Consider the following 14,525-nt stretch of genomic DNA (forward strand, 5'->3'; position numbering starts at 1 on the left):
TTTTTGTCCCTGCCAGCCAGAGGATGGACCTCATGAAACATTGCCATGACTCAAAAATAGTGGGACACTTTGGTTTTGTAAAAACCCTGCACCTCATCAAAAGACAATTTTGGTGGCCATCTCTCAAAAAGAACATTGAAAACTATGTTGCTAGTTGCCCCATCTGTGCTGCTGCAAAAAGAAGACAAGGAAAATCTCCTGGACTTTTACAAACAGTGGCAGAACTTTCAGCACCCTGGAAAAAGATCTCTATGGACTTTATAGTGGAGCTCCCTGAAAGTGCAGGAAATACTGTTATTTGGGTTGTAACTAATCTTTTTTCAAAACAGATTCATTTTGTACCATGCCAAAAGATCCCAACAGCCAAGACCTTGGCAAAGATGTTTTTGATACACATTTAATACACATCCTTCATGGAGCTCCCCAACGGATTATCTCAGATAGGGGTGTACAATTCACATCCACATTTTGGTGGGTGTTTTTAAACCTATTAGGCTCCACCCAGGGGTTGTCATCGTTCAATCACCCCCAGACTAACCATGGAACAGAACGATCAAACAGCGCATTAGAGCAATATTTAAGATGCTTTATTAATTACCAACAGGACAATTGGACTGACCTTCCTTCTTTTGCAGAGGTAGCATACAACAACTTGGTCCACAGCAGCACTGGTTTCACCCCATTCCAGGTAGCCACAGGCCAAGAATTCAACCCCATGCCAGAACTACCCACCAAGGAACCTGAAATTCCCTCCCTTAAGGAGTGGATTAATAATTTGCAAGCCACTTGGCCAGTAGTCAGACTAGCCTTACAAGAGGCTAGAGCAGCTTTTAAAGCTCAAGTGGACAAAAAATGTTGTGATCCTAAACCATTCAAAGTTGGGGACCACGTATATTTGTCCACAAAATTCCTAAAATCGTTGCAACCCTCTAAGAAACTGGGACCTAAATTCATTGGGCCATTTTCCATCTCCAGAATTATTAATCCTGTTATGGTAGAGCTTCTACTTCCCAAAACACTTAGATAGGTTCATCCAGTATTTCACTGTAGCCTACTCAAACCAGAGATCACTTCAAACTTTAGACCCTCCCCCTACACCTCCAACTCTTATTATGGTACATGGGGAACAACATTTTGAAATTAAAGATATCCTTGATTCGCGCACTCACCATGGATCCACACAATATTTAGTAGCTTGGAAACACCTTCCTTCCTCAGAAAATGTGTTGGTAGCCAAATGACATGTAAAAGCATTACTATGGAAGTTCCACCTGAAATACCCTCAAAAACCATCCTAAGTTGTAAATGTAACACATGTTTTATGTCTTCCAGGTGGATTTATCAAATTTTTGAGGAGGGCAGTATGTCAGATCCATGTATCTGCCATTCTTCAATGGAAGAAGGGGGGGGGAGTTGGTACAAGTAATCTTTTTTGATGTAACCTGAATATATTAAATCTTATATTGAATCTGCACAACTTGCACATGATATACAACTGGAGGACTGGAGCCAGATGTCTAGAAACTTGTCACCTCTTGGAGAGATAGCAAGAGGAGAAGGGACCATAAAAATTCCAGCTCTGGAAGATACCCCTGGGAAGCTCTTCTAAGATACGTACCCAGATAAGGGGAGGGAGGAATGAACATGTTGGTTCTTTGTTTGAATAAATCCACATCTAAATAAGGGGAGGGGCTCCAACTCCCTTTATCTATTACTGTATGCCTGGAAGCATCTTAGATTCTGCTTTGACTAGTACTGGATTCACTTCCTTTCAATAAAGAATTCCTTTTGAAATATCTAGCTTTCAGAAGTTCATTCTTTTCGGTCGAAGGGGAAAATTCTATTGCTTACACCGATGGTCATTCTATTTATTTGTTTAGATAAGGAAATACCTCTAAAATGGGTCATGACTTGTCTAGTTATTTACAAAATCTTCTAAACTGCCCTTTTTATGGTGAAGCCAGATATAGGATAATTCTGCTTACTAAAAGGTTTAAAGAGGAATCCAGAGAATTTTACCTTCACCTATTGTTGGATAATATTTTGATACCAGTTGCAAGATTTTGCTTTGAATATGTACAAAATCATATGTGTCTTATAGTTAAAAAATCAGCAGAACTAGCAAGGCAAAATTCTACATTGTCTTCCACTTTATTTACTTCCTCTGTTTTATTTTTTTAATTTATGTCTTTTGTATACATAATCAAGGATTGTAAAGTAGCAAAAGAAAATAGATAATGTTTTATAGTTAACAGATTTATTACGTTTAGTTAACTAAATTAGCTTAAAAGATTCCAGTTTATATTTTTTATGCTATCTTAGCAATACCTACTTATATATCTGTATATCAATACTTTCCTGTTTTTCCTTTTTACAGTGTTAATTGATCATAATGTTTGTTCCATATTTTCTACCACTTATTATTTTCTAATAGCAACAATCTAACATGATTTTGAGTTTAAGTTTATGCCTTAATTTTAAAATAGTTTGTCATATTACATAGAGTTAAATTAAATCTTATACAATAGTTTGTAAATAGTTTGTTTGTTTCCTAAGGAACATAATTATGGGAAGAGCAATAAAAACAAATATTACCTTTTCATTATTTTCTACCTTAGGATGCGAATTGCTTTCTCCATTGCTTGAAAGAGGCATTTCACTTTTTCCACCACAAAGCATATTCTCTGCAACATGAATGTTTGGTGCGAGGAAGGTAAATTCATTCTTTCTGGATTCTGAGGAGAGGCAAAGCTGGTAGGAATAAGGCAGAGTCCCATCTTGAAAATTGGGTGGAAATATGACTCCAGCTGTGGAATGGGAAACGGGAGCAAAACATGGTAAGAAACTAGAATTTCCTGACTGCCGCAGTTTGATGGCAATGGCCAGAATCACTGACAAGAGGAATAAAAATGACATCATTGCTAAGGCCACTACCAAATAGAACTGCAAGTCCGACTGATCCTCTGAGCTGTTCATCTGGTTTTTCATCTCTGGAAGGGCCTCCTGGAAGTTCTCAGCAAACACCAGGTTCAGAGTGACAGAGGCTGAGAGAGTCGGTTGTCCATTATCCTTCACCAGAAGGACCAGTCTCTGTTTCACAGCATCTCTCTCCATAAAAGTTCTTGCTGTCCTGATCTCACCCGTATGGGAGCCAACAGTGAAGAGGGCCGGTTCTGTGGCTTGAATCAGCTGGTAGGAGAGCCAGGCGTTGTGTCCGGAATCAGCATCCACGGCCACCACCTTTGTTACCAGATAATCTGCCTCGGCTGAACGAGGGACCATCTCAAAGAGGGCAGAGTCCTTGGAGTCTGGTGAAGGGGACAGGATCTGGGGGCTGTTGTCATTCCGATCCAGGATAAACACCCTGACTGTGACGTTGCTGCTGAGAGGGGGACTCCCGCCATCTTGGGCCTTCACCTGCAGCTGGAATTCCCTGAACTGCTCATAGTCAAAGGATCGCTGGGCGTAGATGATGCCAGTCTCAGAATGAATGGAGATATAGGAGGAGATGGGAAGTTCTTCAATGTTGCTGGTGAGGATTGAATATGTGATGTGTGAATTTTGATCCAGATCTGGATCAAAGGCTTGAATCTGGAAGATGGAGGCACCAGAAGGATTGTTCTCTGGCACGTAGATGCTGTAGGAAGCTTTCTCAAAAGCAGGAGCATTGTCATTGATATCAGAGATCTGCAGCACGATGGTTTTGTTTGCACTCAATGGAGGGGTTCCTTTGTCAATGGCTGTGATTGTAATATTATACTGAGATGCCTTTTCTCTGTCCAGAGGTCTGTCTGTAAGGAGCTTGTAGTAATTTTTAGATGATGGAAGTATCTTAAATGGCAAATTATTCTGCAAATAGCAAGTAGCCTCTCCATTATCACCAGTATCCTTGTCATTTATACTGAGGAGAGCAATCAGTGTTCCAGGAAGCGAATCTTCAGGAACTGGACTGAACACAGAGGTTTGAGTTATCTCTGGGGGATTATCATTCTCATCTAGAACACTTATTTCAATATTGGAATGTGCTATTAAACCGCCCCCATCTTTTGCTGCCACTGTCATTGTATATTGTTTTATTTCTTCAAAATCCAGTAGGGCACTAAGAATGACAGTTCCTTTTGAAGAATCCAGGCTGAATTTGTCCTTTGCAGTAGGTGGTAAATTGGTGAAATGATATGTGATTTGGGCATTTGTCCCTTCATCTTTATCAGAGGCTTCCACCTGAAGCACAAGGGATCCAACTGGAACACTTTCTTTCAAATTAACTGTATATGTATCTTGAGTGAAAATGGGTGGGTTGTCATTGGCATCAGTGACATTAATCCATATATGGGTAGTCCCAGTTTTCCTTGGTTCACCCCCATCCAGGGCGGTAAGAATCAAGTGAAAGCTTTGTTCACTTTCCCGATCGAGGGGTTTCTGCAGCACCAGTTCTGCATATTTAAGTCCATCTTTTCTCTCTCTAACTTCCAGGGAGAAGTATTGATTTGGACTCAGTATGTAATTCTGGACAGAATTGAGGCCAACATCTGGATCTTCTGCTTTTCCTACCTGAAATCTTGTACCTGGCAAGGTTAGTTCACTTGCCTCCAAATGGATATTGTCTTTGAGGAATTTGGGTGCATTATCATTGATGTCCTGGATTGTGATTGATATATGGAAAACATTCAGTGGGTTTTCAAGTACTACATCCATATTAACAAGACAAAGAAGAATTGTATCACATAGTTCTTCCCGATCAATCCTGTCATTCACATAGAGGTTTCCATTTTTGGCATTGATACTGAAATAATGCATTTGATCTACAGAGACAGCATTCAAATTTCTTCTAGACAGCTCTTGGATATTCAGTCCCAAATCCTTGAGAAGATTCCCTACTACAGATCCCTTAGTCATTTCTTCAGGTATTGAAAAGCCAATTTCTTCTGAAGCAGTATAGTAGGAATATGATAATATTAAGAGAAGCAATACTTGCCTTCTGGCTGCCCTTCCATTGTCTTTGTTCTTTCTATCCATCCAGCTGTCTGCAGAGTTTCTGCCTTTGCCCTGCAACTGGTAGTGATCAGATGAAATTTCCTTATAGCGCAAGAAATCTATTTATATAAAAAATTAGCTTCTTCTTTCCTTAAATTGTTTAGACTGCAAATATTACATTTGTATTTTTCTGTGCTCTGCTGTTTGCCCATTATGTGCAACACTATAGGAGAAAAGTATCAATGAAACATCATTGGCTCACCAGCTTTTCTTCCCATGCCACATTGTCCAACAGTGACACTCTGAGGATCAGTCAGAAAATTGCATTGAATAGTTTCCTATCCAATTAGGATAGCATTTCCAAAATAGAAATGCTATTTCACTGTGATTGTTTGTCTCATAAAAATAAGTGTAGTTTGAATTTTAAGGTATTATTTTATTTCTCCATTTGTTTCTTCATGCAAGCCACTGAATATGACTTTAACTTCCCTTTTATTGCATGGGATTATGTAATTCTAACAATGACAGTTATTTGGATTATGTTAATTTGTACTTTTTTTAAAAGGACCTATCAAAATGTAATAAAATTAGGCTCCTGAAAACATTATGTCAGCACTATCACCTTAAAAGTCAAGGTTCTAGCTTCTCTCACTGAGAAGGCTTAAATGTATTATTGTAAAGATATAAAGAAGGTAGCTGTATTAATCTGCTGCAGATGGTAAAAAGGAAGATTTGAATGGGCAGTGATCCTGATCCACAAAAATGAATTAATCTCTAAGATGCCACAAAACTCTACATTTGTCTTTTAAATTCTAGAATCTCATACTCCATTAAACAATTTTTATATAGCTACTGATTTCTGTAAGTATGTGTTGCGCGTACACATGCATGATGTGTACGTAATGCAAAAATACTTTTTTTAAAAAGATTAGAACACAGTATCCCCTTTGGAGGATATATTGCTGATTCCAAACACAGTAGCACCCAAAATACCTCTCTCCAAAATACTGTAACTCTGATCAAACAAAATGTTTGCCTTTGCAAGTTTTTCCATCTTTGAAAATATCATAATAATGTGGCACCATGCTCATTTTGATAAACTTCCTTCTTTTTTATGTTCCATTTTGTGAACAACAAAGACCAATAAATTTTACATATTTTGAAGTTACTCTTGAAAAGTATCATAATAAGAATGCAATTGGACAGATCATGGGAACATGCTACATGCCAGTGTACTAGAATACAAAACAGACATTAAAAAGGAAGTGGTAAGTTCTGCATTCAGATTCTGCCTGTGGATTTCTCATAGGCAGCTTCTTAACCATGGTGAAAATATTCTTAGGTTTAAATTATCAAAATAACAGAAAAATACATATAGACTGCCTTTTTGAACAACACTAAATAACACAACTACTCCAAAGTCTGGATATTCTGAGTGACTGACATCATGTGATAACAGTGTGATATAGAATTTCATAAAATTATAAAATTATAAAGTTGGAAACCTTAGATTCATTTTAGATTATTAAGTTCAACCTTTTGTTCCAGAATCCAACTTAAAATATCCTCCACAAATAATAGCCCAAGTTTTGTTTAAAAATATTCAGTAAAGGACAACCAATCAATCCTATTGCCCAATTGCTCTTACTATTACAAAGGTTTTCATAATATTCAATCAAAATCATCCCCCCCCAATTTAAATTCATTGTTATGGAAATGTTAAGTGTTCTGCCATATGGCACAATATCGTACTGGCCTTGGTGGTCTTCTATATGACAACTATTAGTCTTCTGTTCTCCAAACTAAAGATTTTTAGTTTCTTCAGAACATTTCTAGTTCCTGATCATCCTCAGTACCCTTCTTTAAACCAGTTTCAGTTTTAATTCTTCTTAAACAATGGTGTTCAGGGCTGGACAAAGTATTTAAGATGGACTGTGATTAATGCAGAATAAAATTGAATAATACCTTTGGTGATGCAAATAAAATGGCATTTGTCTTTCTTGCAGCCACATCACACCACAGTTGCTTTAGTAGTAAAAACACCAGGCTAGAAAGTGGGAGATCATGGGTTCCAATTCTGCCTTAGGCATGAAAGCCAACTGAGTGACTTTGGACCAATTCTTTCTTAGCCCAGCCCAACCCATCTCGCAAAGTGGTTGTGGGGAAAATAAGGAGGAAGGAGTATTATGTATATTTGTGGCTTTGACATGTTTATAACAATAATAAAAACAGATTAAAAATCCAACAAATAAATGACCAGTTTATAATTACTATTCTAGGCTCTTTTCCATAACTTCTAGAGAGAGAGTAAAACTAGACTGCTCACTGGAAATACTAATAATAAAGGTAAAGTTTAAACAATTTGGACACATAATTTGAAGGCAAAAGTTACCGGAGAAGGCCCAGATGCTTAGGAAAAGTGAATGTGTTTGAAAAAGAGTTGAAAGAAGTGGCAAGATGTGATCACTGGTCGAGAGCAGCATAGAGGAGCGTGAAGAATGTCAGGCAGTCATGTGAAATCAGCAGCTCACATTGAATTAGAAGTGACTAAACTATTTGATTACAACAACAAATATCAAACCAGGTAATATTAACCATATTATTAACCATATCTTCTCTAATTCCTAATTGTATAACTTTGCATTTGGTCTGTTGTTAACTTACAAATAAAAATAGTCAATGTACTATTTTCAATCACACAAAACTCCATACCTCCAAATCATCAAACTCCACACTGTTTTAGGCTTTACAAAATATAGCTACTATTTATCTCAAGATAATATTTAGAGATATCTTGCTAAATATAATATTATTTGCAGTAATTTTTAAAGACAACCAGTATTTCAGCAATGGGTGACTTAGTACTTTCCACATTTTTCCTACGCTAATTGATCTTACATGATCCTATTTTTAGACGAGCATGACTGATTTTGATCAAATGTTGACTTCATTCTTTGTAGCCAAATTAATGAATGTTCATCAGTGGATTCATTTGAAAAGATTGCTCTGTTTGTTTCCTCCTTCACCCGACTTCTATTAATGGCAATATCTGTTATTCTTTTTAATAGATGGAGAAGAATCTCTGTTTACAAAGTTTATTTCCACATTCAATGGCTGTCCAGGTTATTTTATATTTTATTTTATTTTATTTTTTAGTTTGCTTATTTTATTTTTCTTATTGAAAGAGAGGTCAGGACTCTCTATCAAACCTTACATTAGAACTTTACATAGCATCTGCAAATCTCAAACCACATTTATAGATACGAGGGTTATCCACAAAATAGATTACATTTTCATCTGTAGCAAGAAGGGGCGGAGCTAGCGTGGCCATCTTTGGTCTGTGCGTCCGCTGCTCAGTCTGCATCTAGTCGTGCTAGTGGGAGGTTCGTATCATTGCCCGTTATTTCACAGCAAATGTTTGAAATGTGTGCTGCAATTGAAAATCCCACGAGTTATGAGGTGCGATCAATGATAAGGTTTTTGTTGGCAAAAAACCATAAACCGATTGAAATTTTTCGGCAACTGTGTGAAGTGTATGGGGACAACATCATCACTGAAGGTGGAGTGTGCCAATGGTGCATTAAGTTTAAAAATGGCTGAACTACGGCACTCGAAAAGTCCTGAATGCTTTCAAGTGGGAGATTTTTCCTCATCTGCCCTACAGCCCCGATCTTGCACCAAGCGACTACCACTTGTTTCCAAGGATGAAGACCTGGCTTGGAACACACAATTATCACAATTATGGATGGAGGATTTTTAGGAATGGAAATGATCTATAACACAATATGGGTTGATCTGTCCAATAAATCTTCATCATCCAGAACTTGAACATCAATGCTATAATGTACAGAATTTTCATAATCTTAATTTCCTACAATTTTCATTTCCCCTGCATTTGCATTCATGTGGAATATTTCAGAAGCTTTGACTGTGATTTTTCAATATATTGTTTATCACAAAATTGTTTGTATATTTCAATATATTTATAACAAAATTGTTTGTATACTCAGAAAGAAATATTCTCCACATTTGATTTTGTGCACCTGCACAGAATTGACTTCTAAAGCAGGATCTTGAGCGTCTAACAATGGAAATTTGGAACCCAGTATTGTATTCTCAGCTTCTCTGACTGGAAGGTAGGAGCATGATCATTAATATCAGTGAATTCTACTTCAGTTCTTTAATTTTTAATCAAATATGTAGCTATAATCTCACAATTGAAGCTACACTCTCTTCTTTGAGCCCATTTCTCTTCCTTATCCTTGTGATGCGCCATTCTAATAGTCCAAAGCAAAATGTGGAGACTTGCTTGAAGAAACAAAGTGGATGATATAATCAGTTATCTTCTTCATTCCCAGTGCCAAATCCTTTGCAGTTTCCTATCAAAGACCTTTTTTCTGTTTCTTGAGGAATGAGGGAATGGATTGACTTGGTAGATGTTAATAAACAGAAATAAAACAATAACTTCTCTTTTGTGGTTTTAGGAACATTTTGCTATTATTGTTTCTATTTTGTTAAGAAATACCAAGGAGATTTGTGGCTGAAGACTGACAGAGAGCTGCCAGAAAGTGAAAATATGTGTTGTTCAACTGATAGTGTCTTACAACTGAAATGTTTGGTCTGTTTTTAGTTTCTCCACATTTCATACTCTGAAGCTGCTAAATTTTGCAGATTAATTTTTCATTCCATTTCTTAGTCCTGAAGTCACAGCTGATAACTTCACACAATTGTTTCCTACGAGTTCATTTATCTTCATTCTGATCTTTATTTTATGTATCAAGAATTTGATTTAAAGAACTTCATGATTATGAAATAAATTGGAATTAGTCCCAAGAATGCATATGAAAATATTATAATTAAAAACTATATTTGTGAAATTAAAGCCTTAAAATTTAGAATATATCTGTTGAAGAATCTACATTATAGTAAAAATAAAAGACTTAATTATGAATTTCAATTTGTAGTATCTTGATTTAACAGTGATTGAATTCCCATATATAATCTCGATATATAGAATAGTTTTGCCTAAAGAATGAGATTGTTTAAGAGTAGCTTTTTAGAATTAAGCTGTATAACATACTTATGAAGAAGCCCATAACATTTTTGCCAACAATTTCATTTTCTTTAGGAGAAACATTATAATGGAGAAAGTGACACTGACACTACAAGAAAATCCATAGTACATGCTGGACCTAGAAATCAAGTACAGAAAATCTAATTACATGCACATATCTATGCCTAACCAAAAACAGTGGCCAATTTGATATATAGTTTTGTTGTCTACAGTATAGTAAATAGTGACTACCCATGAAATTTGAATAGAAATATCTATTGTCATAAAAACATAAAGGACAGGAAGTTAGTATTAAAAATGGGCATAATTATACATTAGGATGATCTTGACACTTCTGGTACATTTTTTAACAGATTAACAGACTTGGAAGGGACCTTGTAGGTCATCTAGTCCAATCTCCCTCCCACACAGGTGGGGGGAATAAATTCAAATTTGTCTTTATTTCACTGGTGAAATAAAGGCCCTTCTGCACTATAACTTTTGAAATCTTAAGAACCAGTTCATTGCCAAGCCTTTCAGGTTCTGTACTGAAAACCCACAGTACAGGCTTGGGGTGGCAAAAAAGATTTGTAAAAAAACTGATTTTCTTGACTTATGGATATAAATTTAGGAATAATTACAAAAATTTATATAGAAATGTTGAAAATAAATTAAAATATAGCATATTTGAATGTATAAATTTAGTTACTATATAAATATGATAATTTATGGAGAAATACATGGAGAAGAACAGGAATAGAGTCTGGTGCTCAAGAACCAACTATCAACAGAACTTTCCAGGCTTGAACTGCTTTTCCTTGCAAGCAATGAGGGGGATTCTAGATTACACCTCTAGAACTGCTCTAAATATTCTCCACATTTAGATGCGTGGAAAAATATCTCTTACTTAGCTCCTTACATCTCTTTTTTGAAGCTTTCCAACACTATGGTTTCAGCATGTTAGGGCTGGTGGGGAAACAATAAAGAGAGAATGTAATGTTAATTTTTAAATATTACTTATCATTTATTAAATTTACACGCCACTCGTATCACTATCCAAATAGACTCTTTATCCCTGCATTGAAAACTTCTCTGATTTAAAACAAAACAAAACTTGAGAAAGCTTCTGGCTTCTGGGATTCTATCACAAGCCTAAAGTTCCTAAGTTTGATGAGATAGATATATTTTGCTGAAATTTGCAACATAAAATGAAAGAAAATATGGCACTATGAATCTGATATCCTTCACTGATGCAATTGGCCCTGCTGTGGTAGTTTTGCTCCCTAGAATCTAAAGGGAGATTTATTTCTCTTTCACGGGCTTACAGTCTCTTTAAAATCTTTCCAAAATGTCCATTAGGTTTAATGGAAGGAACAAAGAAACTATGTAAAGAATCTAATGTTCAAAATTTAAGAAACAGAGAGAAAGATTGCTGGCAACATTGATATTATCTTAACTGAATTAGATTAAATTGCAATGTAGCTGCTCTTTAGACATACCATTCAGGATTATCCAATGCCTTGTCCCTTTTAGAGGTCTGCATGTTTCCATTGTACACAACTTATGTAATTGTAAACAACAATAATTTAACAAAGGTATTGCCACAACAGTTTACTAGGGATCTTTAAATTATTAAATCCAGTAGTACAGATGCTAGATTTCATAGTGCTTGTGAAAGGCAATCTGTAGGCAAATTGGAAGTTATTTAGTTAACTGAGTAAATGAAAAACAAAACACTATAGTACATCTTGGATCCTCAATTTACAAAATCAATAGCACAAAAAGATAATAGAATATTAAATAAAATAAATGATTGTAAAATTATTTTACCTTAATGTCATGATCCATTTCTGAATTTAATTGATTTTCACTGTTGCCTACAAAAGGAACACTATTATCACCATTAAGGGTATTATTAATAACGTGACTATGTGGTGTCAAGAACATCAATTCATTCTTTCTGGATTCTGAGGAGAGGCAAAGCTGGTAGGAATAAGGCAGAGTCCCATCTTGAAAATTGGGTGGAAATATAACCCCAGCTGTGGAATGGGAAACAGGAGCAAAACATGGTAAGAAACTGGAATTTCCTGACTGCCGCAGTTTGATGGCAATGGCCAGAATCACTGACAAGAGGAATAAAAATGACATCACCGCTAAGGCCACTACCAAATAGAACTGCAAGTCGGACTGATCCTCTGAGCTGTTCACCTGGTTTTTCATCTCCGGAAGAGCCTCCTGAAAGTTCTCAGCAAACACCAGGTTCAGAGTGACAGAGGCCGAGAGAGTCGGTTGTCCATTATCCTTCACCAGAAGGACCAGTCTCTGTTTCACAGCATCTCTCTCCATAAAAATTCTTGCTGTCCTGATCTCACCCGTATGGGAGCCAACAGTGAAGAGGGCCGGTTCTGTGGCTTGAATCAGCTGGTAGGAGAGCCAGGCGTTGTGTCCGGAATCAGCATCCACAGCCACCACCTTTGTTACCAGATAATCTGCCTCGGCTGAACGAGGGACCATCTCAAAGAGGGCAGAGTCCTTGGAGTCTGGTGAAGGGGACAGGATCTGGGGGCTGTTGTCATTCCGATCCAGGATAAACACCCTGACTGTGACGTTGCTGCTGAGAGGGGGACTCCCGCCATCTTGGGCCTTCACCTGCAGCTGGAATTCCCTGAACTGCTCATAGTCAAAGGATCGCTGGGCGTAGATGATGCCGGTCTCAGAATGAATGGAGATATAGGAGGAGATGGGAAGTTCTTCAATGTTGCTGGTGAGGATTGAATATGTGATGTGTGAATTTTGATCCAGATCCGGATCAAAGGCTTGAATCTGGAAGATGGAGGCACCAGAAGGATTGTTCTCTGGCACGTAGATGCTGTAGGAAGCTTTCTCAAAAGCAGGAGCATTGTCATTGATATCAGAGATCTGCAGCACGATGGTTTTGTTTGCACTCAATGGAGGGGTTCCTTTGTCAGTTGCTGTGATTGTAATATTATATTTAGAAATTCTTTCTCTATCCAGAGGTCTATCTATTAGGAGCTTGTAGTAATTATTAGAAAAAGGCAGGATCTTGAAAGGAATATCATTTTCTAAATGACATGTAACTTTTCCATTATCATCAGCATCTTTGTCATTTACACTGATTAAAGCAATTAATGTTTCAGGTGGAGTATCTTCAGAGAATGAACTAAATAAGGAGACCAGGTTTATCTCTGGTGCATTATCATTCTCATCACATATTTTTATTTCAATATTGCTGTTTGCTTCTAAGCCACCACCATCTTTTGCTACTACTGTCATTGTATATTCTGCAGTTTCCTCAAAGTCCAAGGGGGCCATAAGTGTGATTTTTCCACTGACTGGATTCAAATGAAATATGGGATGGTTATTTCCAGGCATATTGCCAAAATGATATCTGATTTGGGCATTTGTACCATCATCTTTATCAGAAGCAATAACCTGGAGCACAGGGGACCCTATTGGAAGACTCTCCTCCAATCTGACCTTATAGAGTTCTTGAGTGAAAATGGGTGAGTTGTCATTGGCATCAGTGACATTAATCCATATATGGGCAGTCCCGGTTTTTCTTGGTTCACCCCCATCAATGGCTGTAAGAATCAAATGTATATATGGTTCACTTTCACGATCTAATGGATTATTAATCACTAGTTCTGTGTATTTACTTCCATCTTTTCTCTCTCCAGTCTCCAAATTACAACAAAGATGGGAGCTAAGCTCATAGTTTTGGAGGGAATTCTTTCCAATGTCAGGATCTTCAGCTTTTGCAAGGAGAAATCGAGTTCCAGGAAAAGTGGTTTCACTTATTTCTAAGTTGAAGTTGTTTTCCAAGAAATATGGTGCATTATCATTAATGTCCTCAACTGATACAGTTACATGAAAAACTTTCAAAGGATTTTCAACCACAACTTCAAAACTAAGAAGACAGAGTGGAGCCTTCCCACATATTACTTCTCGATCTATCTTTTCATTTACATAGAGGTTTCCATTCTCTTCATTGATGCTGAAGTAGTGCATTTTAGCAATAGAGACTAGATGTACATTTTGTTTTTCCAGTTCCCTTATATTCAATTCTACGTCCTTTGCAAGATTCCCCACAACAAAGCCTTTTGCCATCTCTTCTGGTACTGAATAATCGATGTGCTTTGAGACAGCCCAGTGGAAGAAAAAGAATAGTGAGATAAGTACTTGCCTTGTGAATGCTTTGCCATTCTTTCTGTCATTTGTGTCCATCTGTCTTCTTCAATAATAAGCTATCACCCCTTCCTCTTCTTCTTTTAAACTTATTGTCATTAGGTGAAATGGTCAGGAGAATAGATGAAATCTGAACAAGGAAAATTGCCCTTTTTCTTGTACCACCTGAACCCGTTTTCTGTCAGTCTGCAAATCAGCTCTGACTCTGTATTTCTCTATTTTCCTAGACATCATTGATAGAACTACATATTGAGCATGAACTCTTTTTAGGAGTCTGTGCTGGCCAACAGCG

The 14,525-nt window shown here is 37.0% G+C and overlaps 2 pseudogenes; both read right to left on the reverse strand.

Annotated features, from left to right (window-relative positions):
• Positions 1-2,517: 2,517 nt before the first annotated feature.
• Positions 2,518-4,896, reverse strand: LOC148126275 (protocadherin gamma-B5 pseudogene; annotated as a pseudogene).
• Positions 4,897-11,848: 6,952 nt separating this feature from the next.
• LOC113448152 (protocadherin gamma-B5 pseudogene) lies at positions 11,849-14,155 on the reverse strand (annotated as a pseudogene).
• Positions 14,156-14,525: the final 370 nt, after the last annotated feature.

The sequence above is a fragment of the Pseudonaja textilis genome, chromosome 3 (genome assembly GCF_049901715.1).
Source record: "Pseudonaja textilis isolate UNSWEBS1 chromosome 3, rPseTex1.2, whole genome shotgun sequence".
Classification (NCBI taxonomy): Eukaryota; Metazoa; Chordata; class Lepidosauria; order Squamata; family Elapidae; genus Pseudonaja; species Pseudonaja textilis.